At 37.0% G+C, this 24,258-nt stretch overlaps 1 protein-coding gene across 2 annotated transcripts in view; it reads right to left on the reverse strand.

The window, feature by feature from the left end:
* znrf3 (zinc and ring finger 3) overlaps window positions 1–24,258 on the reverse strand; it is a 68,317-nt gene that overhangs the window by 35,309 nt on the left and 8,750 nt on the right. Inside the window, exon 1 of one of the 2 annotated variants that reach the window (XM_079871157.1) lies at window positions 8,716–8,832. The exons of the other annotated variant lie outside the window; for it this stretch is intronic. The gene's annotated coding sequence lies outside the window, so the exon portion shown is untranslated. Of the gene's footprint in view, window positions 1–8,715; window positions 8,833–24,258 lie in introns of those variants that run through there. 2 annotated transcript variants of the gene reach the window in all.

The following is a 24,258-nucleotide window of genomic DNA, read 5'->3' on the forward strand; positions in this document are numbered from 1 at the left end:
ATGGAAGGAACTCAAAAAGCAAAGCAAAACAAAAAACATGGAAATATCTGCAGTTAGAGCATGCAGAAATCAAAACCTATTTAAATATATTTAAAAAGAGAGAGAAGAGGAGGAGCTTGCCGCTCTGATTGCTTGTGTCTTCTCATTTCCCAAGCACTGGAAATAACTTCAAAGGGGATCGCAGCCTTGAAGAGAGCGCAGATAGAGTTACAGTGTGGCAGCTGGAGAAGCCTTGCAGGTGGGGCCTGCTCTGACGGTGTAATATTATCTCATAAAGGGAGACTGGGCCCTTTTTCAAAGGAGGCGACTTCCTCTCCTTTGTCGTCTAGACAAAAACGATGGAACGACAGTTGCAAAAAGTCACCTCTGGCCAACAAAGACTCCAACAACTCTTGCCCAGAAACCATGTACGTACCCAAGAAGTAAAGCACACACTGGAAAGTAGATGACATCATGAAGCACCAACCACAAGCATCTCAGATTTGTTCAAGGTTTAGAGAACAGGATGTGCATTGGTGGACAATTCGAGGACAATTTGCTTTGATTATCTTTACAACCAAAACATCTGCACAAACTTCAAGCATTTGGCAGCAACTTTTTAACCAGGTACAAATTGTATTAGTTAAGGCATTTCTCGGGAATCAAACCCATGACCTTAGTGTTACCAGCATGTTTGAGCCACAGGAACACCAGAAGAGTCTTGAGACCTCTTATGCCATCTCACTGAAAACCATTCACACACTGTCCCCCTGGCGACGACATAAGCAAACAAATGGTCCAGTTCATACTGGAGCGAACACTTAATATCGTGTAAATACTAAAATATGCATCAAGCCACCAGGGAGGACAGCTTTAGCAGAGGGGAAGTGGTGAGTCTATTATAAGACTGTGAGTGGAGATTGAAACCATCAATGGTGTGAGAAAAATCTCTCTTATGGAGATGACTATTACTCAATAAACAAAATGAAAACTACAGTTGAATAGGAACATGATGATCATGAGAATAAGACAATGGCTGCATCTGAAATGGCATACTTCCCTTCTATAAAGAAGTATCTTCTTCCAGCGAGATTCTGAAGTGTGCATACAAAGGACACTTTACTATCCCATGAGGCCACGGAAAAGGATTTGTGAATGGCAGTGAAGCAAAGTAACTGACAGTGGTAGGTCACATGATAATGACAACATGGCGAATATAGTACATTTGGAGTTAATAGAACTATATTTTTTAACAATATCGAATTCAGAAAATGTAACAATTTTCAGGGCTTAGTAAAGCTATGCTGTTAGAAGTTCATGATGTTTAAAATTCTATACAAGTTCAATCAAAGCAATAACAGAGTATGACGCTAGCAAAGTCAAGGTCAAATCACTTATGTATTTATTTGATCAAAATACAGTAAAAATAGCCGCTATCAATATGCGGGGTATTGATATCGCTTTTGAATGCCCGCTCGCTTTTTCCTTTTGCTTTCCAGTTTTCCTCAACTGGCCACACATTTTACAAGATATTTATCAATGACGCTCAGGATCTGTTGCGCACCAAATCCTCCGACATCGTCCTTTCAGTCATCTCTCTTTAATATCTTTAAGTGAAATCACATAAGTGAAACTATGCGCAGCAATACTACAACAGCAAACCTAATCATGTCCCTTTTTCATTTTCTGTGTTTTTCATGAAATCAGAATTAGGCTTTATGCACATCCGTAGTCTCCACCGTCACTTTTGATCAATTGAATGCATCTCACTGACCCTAAACATTTGAACAGGTGGATAAATGAGTCTCCCAAATGCAGAAATGTAAATCAATATTCAATTATAATGAAATAAACAATTGTCCTCTAAACAATTAAAACATAAATTTTTGAAATTGCAGGGTTTTTTCCCACCATGCAACAACTTTATCAGTTCACAGCCACTTTAAACTATTCAAGCTGAAGAGCCACATCAGGGAAAGTAAGAAAACCTCATGACAACAACATTCACACTTCAGCCTGTCATACTCCAACCTCTAGGAGCAAAAAAAAAAAAAAAACAGCATACGTCGAGGGTTAACGTGACATGATTTATGGGCAAGGAAGGCAAAAGTGCACGCCAGAATACTACCACAACTGCTCTTGAAGTTCAGGAGGCGGGTGAATCTGTACCCGGGAGGATTGTAGTCATCAACACCTAGCCTCACCGATGCCTTTGAAGTCCCTCCCTCGCTTTGAAGGTCCCGGCAAAAAGGAATGCCTGCACAGGGCTCTTGGAAAGCCCCCAGAGTTGTGGAATGCGGAGCAAGCCGCTGCCCAGCCTGCTGGAATGCGATTAGAGCGCTGGAACAGACGAGGGCTCTCGCGCCAAGGAAAGGCTGCTGCTACCACCAATGGCACGGCACTGGCCCTGGCCCACTCAATGCAAAAAATATTTCATAGAGAAAAAAATGGGTGAGAGAGTGGCAGGGGTGGGTGGATTGGTTGAGCAAAAAGAAACAAGGAGGTCACCAAAGAAAGAGGCCAAATTTTAAGAACTTCAATACCGTAACGAAATGTTGTAAATCCAGAAAGCGGTTGATCAAAGACAATTTGTGCCTTTGAAAACAGAGACAAAGAGTTGACTGAAAATTACAGACTATGAAATTCTGAATTCTAAAATATTTAACTGTAAAAAAAATAAAATCAATAATTTTGAAAGCTTCAAGTGAATTTGAAATTCTGAAATCTAAAATATTATAGCCTGATTATATTATATAAATATTTGGCCACTAAATTGGCAATATTAAAATTCTATATTATTTTGTCTAAAATTAAAAGTTAAACAATAAAAACTAAAATCATTTTAAATGCGTCAAGTAAATTTAGGCATCACAACACTATAATGTACAGTATGAACTCTACACGAGTTGATATTGCACCAATATATTGTGCATCTGTAGTAACAGTCCCAGAAACAGCACACACCATTTCTTCAAAGTCCTTTTGGTACAAACATCTGCTAAGAACATAAATAATAAATGAGAAAACTGTGTCACTATAAAAGCAAGTAATACACCTCCATATTTCCACTGGCACAGTAACATCAGGCCAGACTCGAGCTGATCCTTCCCAGAATGAGTAGACTCACTAATCATATTTCCATAGCTCTTGGGTTTTACGTGCATTATGAAACAAGTTTCTAGTGTCTTGTTGTCAGTCAAACATTCCAGAAGAACGAGTACTTGTGCTTATCAAGTGCTTGTTTGTGTGGAAAACAAAAAACTATGCCTTTAAAAACTGATGCGTACATACAGTCTGGACAATTCTATTTATACACACGCCCTCTCTTTCACACACATACCACACTGACCTTAACGTCTTACCACTTAAACGAGTGCTGAGACATTGGGTCGGCTCTTGAAAGAGGGAAAGTAAAGCTGGAGATGACTGGGCTGATCCAGAGAGCTCTCTCTTTAAAGGTCACTACCATATAGACCATCTCCAACTGTCTCTTCCACAACCCATCACAGTAATGACTTATGAGATCAACGGCATGGATGCCTCAAAATGAGCAGGGAATTTTGATGCATAGCCAAGATCTATAAAGGCTTAAACTTGGTTTCTAATGGGATAATTCAACCAAAAATTTTAAATCTGTTATCATTTACTCACCCTCAAGTTGTTCCAAACTAGTATTTGCTTCTTTCTTCTGCAGGACACAATGAAGATATAGAGTGCAACAGTCAGCTTCCAAAAGTAAAAATATTCAATTTTTCCATAGGGAAATTGTTTTGTTTTTTTACAACTTATAAACCTTTAAAAGACAACCTTATAGTTCCGAGGTTGTCTTTAAAGGTTTATGAAGGTTATTTAACTACTTATTTTAAAAAAAAAATGTTTAACAACTAAATTTGTGGTGAAAAACTACATTACCCATGATGCTATACAGATAACTCCACCAATCAGAGTCACAGCGAGCAAATTAGAAATCACAGTACTCTCCCATGAAGCACCGCAAATGACAATCGAGTCTCCATTGACTCAAAATACTTTTAATGTAAATGCATATTTTTTATTAAACTTAAATTATATTGTTTCTATAAATATAGTCAACAAATTTAAACGAATAGTTTTATATTTTATTGTTTTTGTTCGCAATGCTTCATTCCTTCCCTCACTAAAGCAGTTGAGTACACAGTGTCTTTTTGTCCGATTTTCAAATATTTTTTGCTGTATGTTGTTATTCAGCTCAGAGCTAGTTGGCTTTTCATAATATTGTCTTTTGTGTTCCACATACAGGTTTGAAACGACATGTAAATGATGACAGTTTTCCTTTTTTAGTGAAGTACCCCTTTAAACAATGAACAAACTTATAAGTAGATTTATAAGTACGCAATTATGACAGCACCGATGCAAATTCACTGGAAAACAGATGAGCTCTTGCGCGACCTGTTTTCAAAGAAAGCAAAAACATGGTTCCCAAGAGACAAACCAGTCAAAATATCCACCCATTCCCTGACAAGCTCACACATACATAACTCGACCGCAAGCATCACCCTCCACCCCTCTACACACACATAACATTTGGCTCAGCTGCAATGCAACTGGCTGAGGTAATTCAGCCCACCGTCAACCAGAGAATCGCAACAAGCAACCCCTGTGTCAACACCACCTGTCAATCAAAAGAACAACCCCAACATGGGCCAGTCACTGAAAAGGGGGTGGAGACTGCCTCATCCAATCACTGGAAGATCCTTCAAAGCTTACTCTAGCCTCTGGACTCGCTCTCAAGTTACAGAGATAAATGCTGGTTGAATGATAGGACTCAAGAATGTGCGGCTATGGAAAATTGCACACTGTACAACCAGAATGTGTATTCTGCACCTCCACAGACTGTTGTTCTTGCCAACTCATCCCCCCCTTCACTATGCCACTATAGGTTAGATCAGGTTTCTGTTGCCTTAGATTTGTTTTCTTAAGGAGGGTGCCTTATAGAAGAAAACACTTCATTTCCAGGTCAAAGCCTATGGTCTGATTATACACGTGGGACTGGACTGAAGAGATGGCTGGATGGAGAGATTCAAGGCCACATGTGGATTAAATTGAAGGTCACGCCCAATTTCATTATGCTTGCATTTAAAGTATGTGAGGACATAAGGCAATAATCAGTTAATGAGGCATGACATGCAGACTTCAGTCTGTTTTACAGTTTCTTGAATTTCCATAAGACTCCAGAGCACTGACTACCGATACCAGTGACTTCTCGCACATTGACACCAGACACGAGCAGCGCTACGCGATGCGACAAAAGCAAACAGATCCCATTGCAATCAGTCATGCTGTCTACACTGGACAACAAATATGCAACACAACAAATGCCAGTCAGTAAACTTTTTAGTTTACTGAAGTAAAGTTTTTACTGACATGCTCCATACGCTTTTACTACGTATAATACTTATAATAACTTTTTAATTTAATATATTTTAAAATGTAATATATTCCTGTGATAGAAAAAAATGAACTGAATTGTCAACAGTCATTGCTCCAGTCTTCAGTGACACACGGTCACTATTGGATATTTCATCGTACGCCAATTTCTCCTTTCACATTTACATTAAGAATGTATTTGAATATTTTTAAATTAACATTTACCTAAATGAACAAATTGTATTATTGTTATTTAATGTTATCTATTGCATTAACTGAGAATTGAATCGATTTTAGTTTGTAGCATTTTATTGTTAAAATTGTATGAAATTTGAATATCGGCTATACATGAAAACAATTACTTGGCTTAGCAGTATTGTCTAGAAGTGTAATATCTGTGCATCCCTACTTTTGAGTTTTAGCTGTCTTTGACTGAAGAAGCCCTGTTAGTTCTGTTGAATTTTTTCCTCTTCCTCTCCCTGCATGTAGCTCCTTTCCTGAAAACTTAAAGGGAGCATGGCTTGATGATATTCCAGAGGAAACAAGTGTTAAAAAGAAAAAAGAAAAAAGGCCAAGCCATTTCCTGGCGTTATGAGAGCAGGACATGGAAAGGCAGGTAGAATTTAGGAACAGCCAAGGCCTCTGGTATATTCCTTAAGGGAAAATTTTGGACGCCATACACAGCAGAACCGGAAGCTATTTGGAAGCACATCAAAACAAGAATTGTTGTATCAATGCCACGAGTGGAAAGGAACAAAGCGGCTAAGAAAGAGATACGCTCTCATTCTACAGGGGGGGGGGGGGGAATGCAGATTTTAATAATCACTGCATCATTTGTTCATCAATACAGTCATTCCAATACAGTCATTTTCAATACAGTTCATCAATACAGGTTTAAAGGCAAATAAATGATATTCCACAGAGCTTTCCCACTGGGAGGAAGTCTAAAATGCCCTCAATCTATTCAATTACTCATGTAAGGGAGTATATAGAGATCAGGTTGGACAAGTCTCTCTATGCAGGCTAATACAGTTACACCAATATTTCTCCATGAGAAGAGAGATTTGTGGAGGAAAAAAAAACATCTAAGAGATTAACTCCGACTCAGTGGGGCTGAACTCAACAGTCTGTGTTGAGTTCACTGGTTTGCTCACACCCATCCTACCCATGCATGTCTTTGATACTTGACTATAAGGAATCTGGAGGCGTTGCGTTCACTACAAAAGAAACCTGCACTGCTGGGAGAACAAAAAAGGAGTGAGAACCATGTGCGAGTGCCAAGGCTGGGATTTCTCTTCATTCTCCTCCCCACATCTTTTTCACTCGTCTTCCCTCCCCCATACCAAACACCACCAAACCACTGAATCAGAAACTTCACTCCCCCCAAATGTTTCCACTTCACCAGCTATCTTATGGGTTCTCTCTCTCTCTCTCTCTCTCTCTCTCTTTCTCTCTCTCTCTCTCTCTCAGAGTGGCATTAGCATCCGATCCGAGATGGCAAAGGAGAAGAAGCACCAATGAAATATTCAACACATCCATATTTGGATGTTGCTGATGGAGGGATCTAGTGTGGTTAAGGGAGAAGTGTTGGGGGTGGTGAGGAGGTTTGACTCCCCTTGGAGAGTTTTTTAAACCCATTACATCAGTTTTTTTTTCTGCCTCACGGATTCAGAGGCCTGTGCTTTTGTGAAACCAGAAAATGACCTAAATTGACATTCATTTGGTTGCTGGTGGTTTAACATTTTTGCCAAATAAATAAATAAAAGGTTCTCTCCTTGGTCCATGCAAACTTGCGCAACTTGAAATTAAGCCACAAGCATATCAAAATATAACATCAAAAATGTCCATTTTGTTAATTCACAAAAGAACAACATATAATGTTGCCAAAGACAAACATGAATGCAGACTGATAAAATCTAAATAAAAAAATAAAACAAAAAAAACTGAAATCAATTGTTTTTAAATGATAAAGTGAATTTTTACAGTGTTAAAACAAATATTCATTATGAGATTTGCTGAAGACTAGTAAATTATTAGTATTTTAAAGATTGACAAGTGGGTGCCAGATGATGCCAATATCCAATATTGCCAATACAAAACTGTCCAAAATTTCGGGGTATGTAAGATTTTTAACTTTAGCAAGTTTATATATATATATATATATAATATATTTTTATTATTATTATTATTATAAAGAGGCTGCATTTATATGATTAAAAAAATACAGCAAAAACAGTAATATTATTACAATTTAAATAAACAATTTTCTATTGTAATATATTTTAAAATGTAATTTATTACTGTGATGTCAAAGCTGAATTTTCAGCATCATTACGCCAGTCTTCAGTGTCACATGATCCTTCAGAAATCATTCTAAAATGCTGATTTGCTGCTCAAGAAACATTTCTTACCATTATAAATATTGAAAACATTTGTGCTTGTTAATAGACCTGTGGAAACTGTGACTTATTTTTTCATGATTCTTTGATGAATGGAAAGTTAGAAAGAACAGCATATTTAAAACAGAAATCTTTTGCAAAATGATAAATGCCACTGTCACTTTTGTATTCATTTCTTTCCCAAAAAACAAAACAAAAACAAACTAATTTTGATTGGTAATGTATATCTAATTCTGGCCAATCTAAGCACACCCTTAGTTAATATCAGACTGCTATGATCAGAAACAGTTCAAATATACAGCTCTGTGAAACACACGTTACATGTTTAAGTCCAATCCAAATTCCAAATACCTTCCCCAAAAATCACAGCAGAAAATGTGGAAAAAGTCTGCAAAAGGCCTGCTCATGACGGCACCTCTTAAGTCAAATAAAACCCATATCAAACACCGGGCAAACGAGACATGAATCAGAACCATTCAAACAAACAAACAAACATCTAAACATCTTTTCCACTGAGTGCCAACGAATCCCGATCCCTCCATTATGTGCTACAGCTGCCCAGGCAGTCAGACCCCCGCTCTCTCTTAGGCAGCATTATGGAAACATTGTTGAGGAATGGGATGAATGGTATGGCTTTGATCTCTGGCCGTTGACCTGGCAGGCCCTGGTCCCTCCTCCACGTATGCGGCGGCCCACATCAAAACCCTTCGCTCGGGGAGATCAGCTGCACAGCCAGACCTAATCCCCGCACGAATTTAATCAGCCATCTCAACGACTCACATTACGCTTTTTAATTAGGAAAGAGTCATTGCTTCGGAATCACACCCAGCCGGAGTACTCGCACTGTGCGGACCTCTAAGTCCCTGTGAGCTTATGTCAAATATAAGATTTCACCTTAGGGCGAATAGAGAGATTTTTTTCTTTGACTCACTTTTTAATAGACTGCAACTCCCTTCCGCCATAGAATAGGTTAGGCAAAGTCCAAGTCGCCATTCCAGTCTACATTCTCACCAAATCTTGATTAAGAAATACAATAGAACAAAGATACAAATGAAATAAACAATGATTTATGTTTTTCAGGTAAGCCTAAGAGTAGGTTACAGAAATTCAATAATCAAATGTAAAATAACTTTACACTGTATTAATTAAATATAATTAATCTTTGTTAAAGCTACAAAAGTGATCTCTTTGTATTTTGTTTCTTAATTAAGACTAATGACAGGCAGCAGCAGGAATATTAGGCTGCTGTCACTTTAAGACTGAAAGCACGGATCCAATATAATGATACGCATCCATTTTAATTCTCATTCGTTTACGTTCGCGTAAGCCATAAGCGACTGTGTTTATGAGGATACTCACTAAGATGGGCATTTTGACATAATTTTGCATGTATGTGTCCGTTCAAGCACAAATAGACGCGGAAGAGAACAGAATTCAGTGTTCACGTGCCCCATGTGTGTGAACAGAAAACAGCGCACAAGGTCCGAATTGACTTCTCTTTCGCATCTTCTTGTGCTCGAATGGTTTAAAATGGCTTGAATGTTTAAACTGACAGGACCTAAAACAAGTGCAAATGATAAACTTTCGCTCCATGAAGGTTAAAGTTTGCAATTAATCAGAGAATCACGTGCGTTTCGATTCATGGTGCCTGGTCCCAACAGATTAACTACAATACGTATACTTGATATCGCACATCATGCGATGTGACTATTGCGGATATGCACACTGTAATATCGATGCTAAAACAATATATCGGTCAGCCCTAAAATATGTGCTACGTATTTCAGAGTAAAGCACAGCATTGTGTTCTTTACATGCGAGCAACTCATGATCCAATGTTTTTAAGTGTCTCGGAGTGGCTTGGTTCACAGTAAATGCTGCTCCATTAAAAAGTAAAATCTGCTCTCAGTTTGGGTCACTTATGTTGTGCATTCGGGAACGCAACATGTGCCAAACATCTTCCCAAATTTTTAATGAGAAGCTCTTATAAATCAGCTGCTGTCAACAAAAGAGAAATTTTAAGGGCTCCCTGTGATTTAAAAGCTCAATGGTTTACCAATTGAAAATGAAGAAATAAAGACATTAATATTTATATTCCTATACATTTTTGTATTGCAATTTAACATTTGTACTGTAATAATAATCATTTTTCTGTAATACAATTTTTTTAAACTATTACTACAACTACTAAATAAAAATATAAAATGAAATGTTAAATAATATTGTAATATTTAACTATAAAAATAGTTAAGAAAAAATATTATTTATCAACTATGATAAATATCAAGTATATCTACATGACTATAACAATAGCAATAATAATAATAATAACAAAAGCAACAACCACAATAATAATAATAATAATAATAATTATTATTATTATTATTATTATTAAACTAATATATTAGTCATACTGATACATTTTTGTACAAATTGTGCAGCCCTACAAACAAAAAAAGGGGAAAAAAATATTCCAAAATGTAATAAAAAAATAAAAAAAAGCTATTAGATCTTTTTTTATCCAAATCATGCAGCCCTAAGGACAGAACTACACAGATTCTAAAGTTTTGGAAGTTTTTGGTTGCTTCTTGAACTAATACTGATCTTTTGTATCTCTTTTAAAGTCGCCTTCCACCCTTTGAACAAAGCTGCAGCGGCAGCTATTTGCAGCAACAAGCTAAATCTGTTCCAACACAAGCCTCTATTCACAGGGCCAGCATCCATCAAAGGACTGGAGGGGGGGCAACAACAGAGGATCCCATCCTTTCCAACCAGTCCAGAAGTACTGCAAAAAAAAAAAAAATATATCAAAGGCCTCTACAACACCCAAGGCCAGTCATTTCAGTGGACGCCGGATGGAGTGGCCAGTGCCAAAAGTGACCATATCAAAAGCCCCCGGGGCCCTGAGTCACCCCCTACAGTGATCAAACAGGGACCATCCCCACAGAGAAAGGAGGGGGGTGTGAGACCAATGACGAGTCAAAGAAAGACACAAACTGATAGAGAGACCAGCAGTGAGGGAGAGCGGGACAGAGAAAACAAATGAGGCCCATGGACGAGAAACCGACCCAAGGCAAACAGCGAGGGGTAGAACACAAAGACAGCGGTTGCCTGGGAGAGAGGGGCTCGCAGCAGAAACTATGTCCAGATCAAGACACTCGCCGCTGGGCAGGACCGAGTGAGGTGAGCCCTTACTGAGCCCCCGGAGGTCACGGAGAACAAAAGAGCAGAGGACTGGAAAAACAGCTGGCCAGAGCAGATCACAAATGAATAAGGAGGAAGGCATGAAAAGAAAGATCAAAAAGGGTGAGGGACGGAAAGAGCGAGAGGGAGAGGAAAGAACGGACAGAGAAGCACATGGTAAAAAAATGGTAAAAAAAAAAGAAAAAAAGAAATTGAAACCACTTTTCTCACTTATTTTTCTCCTAACATCAGCTGATCACTAAGATTATTGGCAATTTTGAGATTTTTGGCTTTAGCTTCAGATAGCATGCCAAAAAGTTATCAAATATTTTTGGTGAATATACACACACAAAATCTGGCCAAAAACTCTACAAACAAGCACCATAAATTTATTATTATCATTAAATAAATAAAAAAACCACGCTATTACTTTTACCATTATAAAAAAATGGAACTACTACTACTACTACTACTACTACTACTACTACTACTACTACTACTACTACTACTACTACTACTACTACTACTACTACTACTACTACTACTACTACTACTACTACTACTACTACTACTACTACTACTACTACTACTACTACTACTACTACTACTACTACTACTACTACTACTACTACTACTACTACTACTACTACTACTACTACTACTACTACTACTACTACTACTACTACTACTACTACTACTACTACTAATTTTACAGTACAACAGTACAACTATACAATAAAGGCAGCACTTAAAACAAGATGGCAGCAGTTTGATCCAGACTGTTCTAGAGATGAACATGAATCCACGAAGTGGAGCTTTACCACATGTGCATCCACTCATATGGGTGAGGTGAGTAAACAACGCTTACGGGAAGCGCACACCACAATAACAAATACACTTACACTTGAACACACATCGCAAACATACTTCAAGCAATGAGCACAGCTTGGTTACAAACACTACAAACATACACACACACACAAAATCATACAGATGTAAAGCAGATTTTTTCACTGCTTAGGAGAAATTGTGGACCAAATTCTAAGTGGAGCTTCAGATGCATTCAAATATTTCAATTTGTGCAACTGCGCAGTATATGACTATAAGGCAGGTTGTGATGTAATCTATCCACAAATATCCAGAACACGTACTGCTCTGTGGAATAAACGGTTATGAATAAAGTATTTTTATTATATATTTGTACTATTTTTGGGATAAAATTAAACAAATCATTGATAATTTTTACCTTGTGTCAAGGTGTTCCCTCCAAAAAAAGTTAACAGGTCACTACTATTTAAATACAATTGCATTATGTTAATCTGACTTCACAAAAAACAGACTTGTATGATTTTAGTCAGACTAAAGCAGGGGTGTCCAAACTCAGACCTGGAGGACCACTGTCCTGCAGAGTTCGGCTCCAACTTGCCTCAACACATCTACCTGGAAGATTCTAGTATGCCTAGTAAGACCTTGATTAGCTGGTTCAGGTGCGTTTAACTGGGGTTGGAGCTGGACACCAATGGGCTAAAGTGTTTAAATGCCATTTTAAAAGAAAAATGATTGCTTTAGTCTGACTGAAATTGAACCTTTAAAGTGCATGTAAATGCACTGCCTAAAAGAAAAGGGGGGCTTAAATTCCAGAGTTTGTGGACATACTGAAAAGATGAAAAGACACCAAGAAGTCTACAAATGGACCACAAACAAGAAAGGTCAACATAAACCCAAACCAGATACAATTCACAATTCTGAACCACCACAGTTCACGAAACAGACCTATTATTCTCAAGGACTGTAGAAGTTCTTCTGGGGTTAGCAGTGGGCTGGACACGGTCGGTCCACTGAATTCCACCAAACATTTGAATAGCAGCAAAAAGAGCAGGCTACACAAACAGTGCTTTGTTCAGATCCAGAATGCTACAGAACCCTCTGCCAAAGGTAAGCCAAGTATGTCTGCTTGGCAAACACAGAGAGCACCGAGAGGTCTGGGGAAGAGAAGCGCTTCAAATGCTCAAGAGTTAAACATCAATCTTCTCAACAATGTCCGCATACATACACACACTAAACGCAGGAAGGATCAGAGGGGGCCGTTTTCTAAAGGTGGGCTAATGGTCAACTACCTCTGAAGGTGATATGGCCGGAAAATGGGTTTTTCAACTTTAAAGCCAATTTACTCATTGTAATGAGCTACTCATTCTCTGGACTTGCAGGTTGAAAGCAATTATGTCCCATTTGTGGACAAATCGTTCTTTTGATCTGGTTCTTGATAATGATTTGCTTGTAGAGCAAGAAGGTATGGGAGAACTTGATTATGTCACCAACCTTACAGTTTTCTTCTCAAACAACATTGCCCTTACAAATGATTCCACATTATAATCAGACCTCACTATGTTGAAAAATGACCAATAATATTTTTTGGAAAAAATACATATTTAAAAAATATACACTTATTAAATCAAAATTCAGCAGTAAGTGCATATGTTTAACAAAAAATGACCAACAAAAAATGATTCTGTACGATTCAACGGGTGAGTGAGTATGATTCAAACAAGTCAATCAAAAAGATTCAAGAGAACACTTGCATGCATCTTTCTGACTGACTGGTTCATAAGAGTCAGGTGTTCATAATTCGGAAATCACTTGTTCATTGTTCATTGTTGCATGCAGGAAATTCACTCTAAAGAAAATTACTAACGTCTCCTCAAAATAGCCTAATACCTGATGGAAAAACATACAGCAATTACAAATGTTTTTCTCTAAACAGTGTTAAAGAAAAAAATCTGCTATGCTAACAGACTTGATCTATAGCTTAACCACATACAACATCTTACAAAGTCATCCAGAAGAAATCATGAACCACTAGGCCTAAATGTTCACATTGGCCAATGTTTCGTCCATATTTTATTCATGAAAGCATGTGTAGCCAATTATAAACCTTGAGGGACAACACAAGCTGAAATCGTCCATCTATCTGTCGCTTTCGCATATACCTTTTGACATCTCACCATCAACCCCACCCCAGCCTTGATGATAATCATATCTGACAGATGTTTGTGTTTAACCCCCAGCACTTGCCTAGGTGAGCAATGCAGCATGGGAGCTCAAAGGAAGACAGAACAGTTTTCTTGTTAGTGTCAGTGATGTTCTACCAACATACCTCATAATTTAACAATGATGTGGTTTAACAAAATGCCGTAAGAACAGTTAGCTGTTCTTACTGCATTTCAATGAAATTCCAAGCTGGCGAGATTTTGCACAAGCAAGAACTAATGCAGCTCACTAGCAAGAATAACTAACTAATGAAGCTGGTTGACAAGGTAGTCTTGGTAGATAGGCTAGATGCAAGCACACCAAATACATTATAGCCTACCAAACTAGGTATCTAAAATATAATGTGACAAGTTCTGATATCAACTCCATCTCAACAATAACAATGTTTCCATCCAAACTGAGAATTTATGTGAAAAATCAAACAAACATCGCAAAAACATGGACCTGGTGATTGGAAATATGAGATGGGAGAATAAAAAAAAAAAAATTAATTCTTGCAAAACGTTTGCGTTCTCTTGCAAAAGTATTGCGTTTCCCTGAATATATAAAAATGTTATTTAAATTTAATTAAAATAATTCCTCCCATATTATTTCAAACACAAAACTTATGCGAGCAAATGCAAAAAAAAGTTGTGCGCACAAATGCAAAATATCCTGGGGGAACGGCAAAAAAAAACCACTCAAGAATCCATGTTTGCTAGTGTGTTTCAAGCGTCAGACTGTCAAATTGTGTGAGTTAGCAGCAAATCATGTGAGCAAAATTTTCAGTCACATGACTCAAATCCCTAGTTTCACATCAAAACTGGTGTGACTATTGCAATTTCTGTGCATCAAAAATGTGCAATCACAAGCACGATATTGCATACTTTATGCAATATCTCAAAACAGTCCATAAACAGGTGGATGGAAACCAGTAAATAGTAACTTACAATACTCTTTACACCTTTGACCTTTTGAAGATGCCCATAAAAATACAAAGATATTCATTACCCGTAATCACATGACCTACTGTGTTAGTTATTAGTGCAGTTTACCTGATGCTTCACACAGCCATACTTGAAGTGTGAAAATAATAACGCAGACAGCTACACAAAGAACAGACTACCTATTGTAGTCACTACCATCATCCCTGATCCCTTACACCCAATGAGCTCATTTTCCTCCCCGGCCTCACGTCTCTATCAGCGTCTGTACAGAAGACTCTGTTCATACTCACACAAAGAAAGAAGTGAGAGGCAACCATCCTCGGCATCTCAGGCATCCTGATATTCTCTACCGATATCGGCTTAGTGGCTTATGCGCTTTTCGTCTTCTCTCTTACCTACTCTCCGCACATTTCCCCTGGGATAGGTGGTACTCCACCAGGTCCTCCTTGCTAAGTTTTATTTGGGATATGTGACTGATTCTAGTGGATGAAATGTATGGAAGTTTATTTCCAACAAAATAAAAAGGGTTGGGTTTTTTTTTCCTCGCAAGTTTGTATATAAACTCGCAATTACAAGTTTACATCTCGTACAACTTTTTTCCCCTCATAATTCTGGGTTTACATCTCTAAATTGATTTTTTCCCCACAGAATTCTGAGTTTACATCTTGCGATTCTACTTTTTTTCATAGAATTCTGAGTTTACATCTAGCGATACTGACTTTTTCCCCCTCATAATTCTGAGTTTACATCTCTCAATTGATTTTTTCCCCACAGAATTCTGAGTTTACATCTTGTGATTCTACTTTTTTTCTTAGAATTCTGAGTTTACATCTTGCAATTTTGACTTTTCCCCTCAGAATTCTGAGTTTACATCTCACAATTTTTACTTTTTTCCTCAAAATTCTGAGTTTACATCTTGCAATTTCTGTTTTTATTTTGTTTCCAATACGTAATTAAGTAAAAAAGGTACTGTGAATTTTTAGCTCACATTTCTGAGTTTCTTTCTCAAAATTCAGAGACAAAAAAAAAATCAGATTTGCAGGAAAAGTCAGAATTGTGATATATAATCTTAGAACTGCGAGGGGGAAAAAATTCAGAATTGTGAGATAAAAAATGTGGCATTATTCTGTGGTGGAAAAAAAGCTTCCATATAAACGAATGTATGAGTGGATGTTGAAGTACTAGAATTCCAAAAGCAAAACAGCTATGCCACGTCTATGATCTAAAGCATACAAATTCAACCTCTTCCCCCTCTCTCACAATTCAGCTTATCAGAGGCTCATCTCCGGCATGCCAAGAGGGGCACATACCATTCGCTCTGGCCCATCCTGTGAGCTCTCTCATTGGCAAGAGTGGCCCTCTCAGCCGCTTTGATGTGCTGATGGTTCGGTGGCTCGCTCTGCAGCTGGTGATAGCATCAGAGCAGGCCTCTCTTGGGCCTGTGTGCCACGCTATGATAACAGGAGGGTTGATAAGAGGAAATACAAGCTGTCATGAAGAACACATCGAGTTGGATGCCAAGCTGACAAATCAGAGGGACAGCAAAAGATGCAGAGAAAAACACAGAGATAGAAGACTATGCAGGGGTGACAGACAAAGCAATGCAAACAAAGAAATAAAGACACATGAAAATGTTTATCTGACATGAAAACCGGTGTTGATTCTGCAGTGGGTCATTTTTTATATTGTCTATCAATGCCACAAATCTAAAAATCTAATCAAGAACCGATGCAAAGAAGTCACACACAACACTCTTTTTTACATTTTTACATTACAATCCATTACACCCATATGTACATCACAATCCATGTTATTCTAGTATTATTTATGTACTGTTATAGGTTTTAATACACTGAATTAGCATTTTATTTTTATATTTTCAGTTTACTTGAACCAACAACCATCCAGGAACCAAATTGGAGCTTATTGGAACCAAAATAGGCTCAACAAGCATTAAGACTAACAAGCTAACATGGAGGTAAAAAGAAAGGCCAGCTGATTTTCTCCCGAAGTTAACTCTAAAAGGACATCGAGGTAACCTGAATCTGCAATAAAGTCATAAATGAATGGTGGTGAAACTGGGTCACTACAACCTTCTACCCTCTAATAATCCAATTTATTCAAGCAAAGACTTGTCCCTTAGAAGTCACATTCTACATTGAGTTAGAAGAGCTAGAGACAGTGTGAGATACCAATGTTAAATATCCCAAGGCCAACCTCAAAGCAGCAACATAATATTTGCTATAAGAAATACAATAAATATGAAAATAATACAAGCATGCTAAAACAATGTTTGCGTGTTCATTCTGAATGAGTTGGGCATTTAAAGAATAATATTACGTTACACAGCTGGCAAGAGAAGCGGCACAGATATTCTCCAGAAGTTCTCAGGAGAATAATGTGCAAATATTTAACTAAAATAACCATTTGAATATCTAGTATTATCTACAGTATAACATGTCAAATCAAGCAAGTGGAGACAGATGCATAGACAAGTATGGATAATGATACAATGGAAAAACTATATGACACATAAAAATAATAATAATAATAATAATAATAATAATGTTTCCAAACATATAGAGCAAACATCTGGAGCAATAAGGGTGTTTCGACTGATCAGGCGCGGATCGTTATAGGACAATAATAGCTTTATACAGTTTGATCGGTGGTCTCTATAAAGCCGATCGGAATAGCCGATCAAATGACGCAAAACTCGCGAGACAATAATTCTATGCGCAGCTAAAATTTCTTCATTCACCGGTCTGGCAGTTCTACCAGGTGTCTGAAAATGACATTAAATTTGCAATGTCTTTGCGGAGAGTGGAGATATCGCAAGGACAGCAACCCTACAGCAATGACAGGAAGAAACCAGAGCAGTGCTATTTCAGTGCTTGCGCTTTCGTTCCTCTCTAAAAGCCCCAAATTAACGTCCAAATCAGCTAGATCTGCGATTGTCATAAAATACAGCATACTTTTGCTAAACTGCAGGACGTGCTCGATAATAAAAAGTTTTAAAACTGTATTAAGCCGCGAAAGTGATACTGTTCCTCAAGTGGCTTTCTTTGCACACGCTCCAAGACAAGCAAAGTGAACTTTGAGCTTCCGGTTAGCGGAACGGCGTCCGCCTAAACGGACGGTTAAATACACAAAGAAATGTGACAAAATGCCCAGCTTGGTGAGTATTTGCTTAAACACCGTCGGTTATGTCTTAAGTGAACACACACAGTTGGGAAATAAGTAGCATGTGTAACTGTTTATTGGATCCACGCATTCAGTCTTAAAGTGACTGCAGCCTAATAGTCCTGCTGTCTGTGTCATTAATGTTAATCAAACAACAAAAGAAAAAGAAAAAAAATACACTCACTGCTATTTAGTAGGATTGCACTTGATTACTGTTCGTTATTATTGTTATTATTTATTTCACTGGAATGCTATATTTGTTCAACTCTAAGCTATTATTGGTATCGGTGACTGATATCGGTCAATACTGCTTCCAGTGATCGATAATTGGCGATCAACCCCAAAAATCCTGACCGGAGCACCCTTATGGAGCAACAAGAAGCATGTCACTGCTGCTTAAAGTCGGCATAAAATGGAAATTGTGTTGGTCTTTTCTCTACTATGACATATGTAAAACTGCTCCTCGAACAAGAAAAATGTAGAGCGGAACTTGATTTTGTCCATCAGGAATTGATTGGATCGTTGTTGTTTGCTAATTGCACATCATTAGAGAAGAGCTGTCATTGTGGGGGGAGGGGAAGTTAATTATTTGTTATTAACACTGCAATATTCCATAAAAAAAATAAGGATTGTCATCTCCAGAAACTCCAACTATGCTTAATTTAGGCTACATATCTCAGACATATTAGCACTACCACACAGATTACAAAGAAACTACAATTCTGCAGAAAATGGGCATGAAATTGACCAAATTAAACCAAATCACTTTTATACAAAATCTAATTCCACCCTACCAAGTGTAAACACTCTCAAGGTCAATGTCATGTTCCTATCCTGACTGGAGTCTTCATTTTGTATTATTCCACTGAATGCTGATGCCTCATGTGTGGTCTGGACCATCGGGATCTTGAGGTCTATCAAGAGAATAAACGTGTACCTTAGATTCTCCCGAAATCCCACCTCCCATATGGAGCACATAACAATAAATAAATAAAATATAGGGGATCAAATCCTGCCAAAATAAGCTGTAAAGAGTGTTAAATACATACACTCTGTCACAGGCACCAAAGGAAACAGTGAGAGAGGGATTTTTATAACCTTTAGAAACTGTTGTATCAACAAACAGCAGATCTCTAAAGCATTCAGAGTCCTGTAAGCCCCTTTGGGTTGAAACGCTAGCTCCATTCATACCAGCTACACACTGAGCGATTGTGTTTGAAGGTTTCTGAATAAACCCGTTTGAGGTTTGACCCACACACATGTAGCTATCCTAATTCCACCGTAATCCATGTTCATGAAATCAACCTCTATTAAAAAGAGATGCTCAAGCTCTACAGTGACATCAGGTCATTTGAACTATTACTAGCAGTTTCAAGACCATAGACATCGCACATTTAATCAGCTAAAAGTCCAGGAATCAGAACACAAAAGTGCACATTTGTGTGTTCACAAAAACTAAAATACATTTTTAGGACTGCACCAATATTGAAATTCTGACCGATAATTATTTTCATGATATGGCCAATATCCAATACATTTATAACTCGAGATATTATAAACCTACTTTATCTAAAAAAAAAAAAAAAAAAAAAAAGTAAAATTAAATGTAAATGAAATTAAATGAAATGAAGTGAATTTAGATGTCACAATCTACTATAAAAAAAAAAAAAAAACTTAAACCGCTGAGATACTAGTTACATAGTACCTGAAAATGAATGAAGTTTGAATCAATAAGATTTACTTATTTTTTTTAATTAATACTTTTATGAAGAAAAAACATTAAATTGATCAAAAGAGACAATATGACATTTATAATATTACAAAAAAATATATATTTCAAATAAATGCTGTTCCATTTAAATCAAGGAATCATGAAAAAATATACTTACAGACTCCACAACAATCTGAAGCAACAACTGTTTTCAACATTGTTGATAATTATAAGAAGATGAAATGTTTCTTGAGCACCAAATCATCATATTAAAATGATTTCTGAAGGATCATGTGATTCTGAAGACTGGCGTAATGATGCTGAAAATTTAGCTTTGCATCACGGGAATAAATAAAACTAAGATATTTTAAAACAGAAAAAAAAGTGTTTAATTGTAATTATATTTTACAAATATTACAGCTTTACAGTATTTCTGTTCAAATAAATTGGTGAGCATAAGAGCACAAAAGTATTAAATTCTTACCGACCCCAAATTTATGAACAATATAAATATATTGGGCATCCCTATTTTTATACACACATGCACAAGTTAGTGATTACACTTACTGCCAGGAAGACTTCAAACACAACCCAACAGTCAATATGTTTTCTTAGTAAAGTCTAAAAACACACTTCTACTACTACTACAACAACACAGAAAACCCATTCTTGTGATGGTGTGTGTTTAGTCACAGGAGCTGTCAATAAATTATAAGGCCGTCTGTTAGAGCACCACCGTTTTCCTTGCGCATACTTCAAAGAGCATGCATGCACGTAGATGAACACGCACACACACACACAATGCTGTTACTGTATAAACTTTACAAAGCACAGTCAACTCTGTTCCACCTGTTGTGTACTTTAGGAACGCCCAATGGATTAACCGAATCGGATTAAAAACCCCACAAGTGTCTTCAGTCGGTTTAAAACTTTAATCAATTCCACTTTGCAATGTGATGCATGCGTGTGTGCAGAAGATAAAAAGAGAGGCAGCAATGACAAAAACAAAACATAGGGAGAGAAACAGGACCTCATCATACATTGGGTTTAAATCACAAAATGAGAACCCCAAAAGTCCTTATGCCCAAAATTTAACATCAAGCATTTGTTCTTTACCCAACTTGTCCAACGAACACCTCCACCTTTATTTGTGCAGGGGTGGATTTCGCTGCAGGCCTGTGATTACATCACCAGCCGTTTGTGGTGCAGCTTTATCAGTCAGGCATTGCTCAGCCAGCCCTTTGAAGAGCCCGCCGGGGGCCTTTGATCTGAGCGTGCTCAGTGGCCTCCCAGCCGGCCGATCCTATCAGCTCAGGCGGCACATTTGTGCTCAACCCAGAACCAGATTCCAAAGCCACCTCTCTCTCTCAGGTCTGACTGGTTATGTGTAAGAGGTAAAAGGAGAGGGAAGGGCCTCCGCGCAGGGAGTAAATCCAGAGAAAACTGTGTGAAAAATACCACATAAATAGACAAGGTGTTGAAAGTCATCTCAACTCAACATGGAACTGCCTGGGGGAAGAACAACCAAAATGTTTTTTGTTTTTTTTTCCTGAGATTACCAACATACAAGTACAACTTTAAAAGCTAGAGACTGTCTGTTTTAATATGTATGGATACATATTATTTTTCATTTTTTTATCTGTTTGTGTCAGTTCCTAGTTGTTATTAATACACTAAGGTATTTAAAATATATATAAAATATTTAAATATATAATAATTATAATATTTAAATATTATAATAATAATTATTATTATTATTAAATAAATACATAAATACAATCATAATCATAAATGTATAAAATATGTATAATATATTGAAAATGAAAAGTAAAAATATTTTCAAGAATTTAAAAATAAAACACAAAAACTGAATATATATATATATATATATATATATATATATATATATAAAATTGTAGTGAAGTTTAGATAAATCTACCCCTGTCATACAGTACAGGCCAGTTGAAAACATTAACCAAAAAGACAACTCTGCCGCTTGGACCAGACAACCTAATCTTTCAAAGCTGGAAGCCGCTATACCGAAGGGACCGCGAGTATCTCATTAAAAGGGAGCCAGGAGACAGTTGTCAGGCATTGTAGTCTATTTCAGAAGCCGAAGAGAATCAACACCTTGGATGAGATGTGTGCATCCATTCGTCTATGACAAAATGAACACCTGGTGACCATGGGAAACAACAGGGGAGCAATTATACAGAAGCCATGTGGAGTGAACAAAGGAACAAGCGAAAAATGATGATCCATCAGGGAGAGAGGACTTTCTTAATTTAACAGAGACACAAATAAGTGCCTTCATAAGCCAACTGAGTTACAACACGTAATTCAGAGCAGAACTTATCTGTACTTCCCCAAATCAGTTGGGTTTTCTTTTAGACGCCTTACAGCCAGTTCACAACATACAAATGCAGTGAACTTTGTACACAACCAAGAAATAAGCGCGATATAATGCCAGTATCTAATGCAAAAGCTAATATGAAATGACAATGAATGATATAGTACTGTTTGTATATACAGTATATATATATATATATATATATATTAATAAATGCTGTTAAGTATCATTCATTGCTATATTTTATGTTAACACCTTATAGTAGAGCGGCTAAGTGATATAATCGTTCAGTTTATGATACAAGCGTGAAAATTGGCATGAGCAGTCTCCATGGGTCACTTGACAAGAAAATTGTCCGAGCCACTTGAAATTTCAAGTAGCTGTAGGTGGCTTATTGTCAAGTGACCCACAGAGACTGCTCATGCCAATTTTCATGCTTGTATCACCAAATAAACCACTATATCACTTAACTGCTCCACTAAGGTGTCGGCCATCTTGAAAAATGGCCGCCATCTTGAAATTTCAAGTGGCTAGGACAATTTTCTTGTCAAGCGACCCATGGAGACTGCTCATGCCAATTTTCACGCTTGTATCATAAACTGAACGATTCTGCCAAACATAAGCACTTAGCCGCTCCACTATTATTGCAAATGGTGGAAACGAGTAATTGTTTATTTGATATTTTTGTGTAAATCTTCCAGCATATGTAATTCTCTGCTGGTGTGCACTGCTGTATACTTTGAACCCAGTGTTCTCGAACAAAAGAAGAAAGTAGCATAAATGATAAGTAGATGTGGTCTTAAGACTTGAGGATTTCATGACTTGGTAAATATTACAATACTAGTACGAAGCTTGGATTTTGCTGCAGTTGTTTGGCTGATAACACAACATAAGAATAGTCTTCTTCAACCAGAACCTACCCGTGAGGACAATTAGCAACAAGGTAATTAGGATGACAACATTTCAAAATGTGCTGTAAACCAATAAAAGACTAAACCTTAAGGCAAACAGACAAATTCTGTTATTTCCTGTTGGTGCATGAAGCTCATGACATTTCTGTTATTGCTCAAAAACAGTCTGCCAACTAACCCCAAAATTTGAAAAAAATAATTAAGGTATCATATTGTACAATACTGTTCGAGCGTTTGGGGTCAGTAACGGGTACGATTTTTTACATTTTTGAAAGAGGTATCTTATGGTAACCTAGGCTGCATTTATTTGATCAAAAATACAGTAAAAACATAAATATTGTGAAATATTTTTACAACTTAAATGAACTTTTCTATTTTAATATATTTTGAATCTGAGCTGAATTTTCAGCAGTCTTTATTCTTCAGTGTCACCTTTAGAAATCATTTTTAGGATTCTTTCAATCAATCAATCAATCAATCAAACTTTATTTACAAAGCACTTTAAAGCAACCAGTGGACAAAAGTGAATGGAAAGTTGACAATTAGAAAGTTCAAAAGAACAACATTTGTTTAATTATCTTTTGTATCATTGTAAATGTAATTTTTTATCAATTTAATGCATCCTCACTGAATAAAAGTATTTATTTATTTCCCCCCAAAAAAGTGGTAATGTACATTATGGGCTCCTTTAACAGCTTCTTACATGTAGATCTAGGAATTAACAACAGCATTTATCAATAAAAAAAATGTAAAAAAAAAAAAAAAAAAATCACATACCTAGCCACTGTCATGTAAAAATGAATGAAGAAATAATAATAATTATTGTTAATTTGCTCAAATAATATCAGAAAAGATGACCATCATGCAATTATTCTACAAAATCAACAATAATTCACATCTTGTGCAGTCTAATGTACATTTATCCATTATTCTGTCATTCATTTCAACCATCTTAATGTGTCCAGCAACTGTCCAAGAACAAAACAATAGCTGGTAAATCGATCATGTTAAAACTTAACATGTTTTCCATGTCAACATGTCAACTGTTTTCCATCATAACTTGAATCAAGTCTAGGTCTTCATTCAAGATTTCAAGTCTCAAGTCAAGTCTAGGTTATGATGGAAATTATTATAATCCAGTCTTCTTAAGTTGCATGCTTTG

The sequence above is a fragment of the Squalius cephalus genome, assembly GCF_949319135.1.
Source record: "Squalius cephalus genome assembly, chromosome: 5".
Classification (NCBI taxonomy): Eukaryota; Metazoa; Chordata; class Actinopteri; order Cypriniformes; family Leuciscidae; genus Squalius; species Squalius cephalus.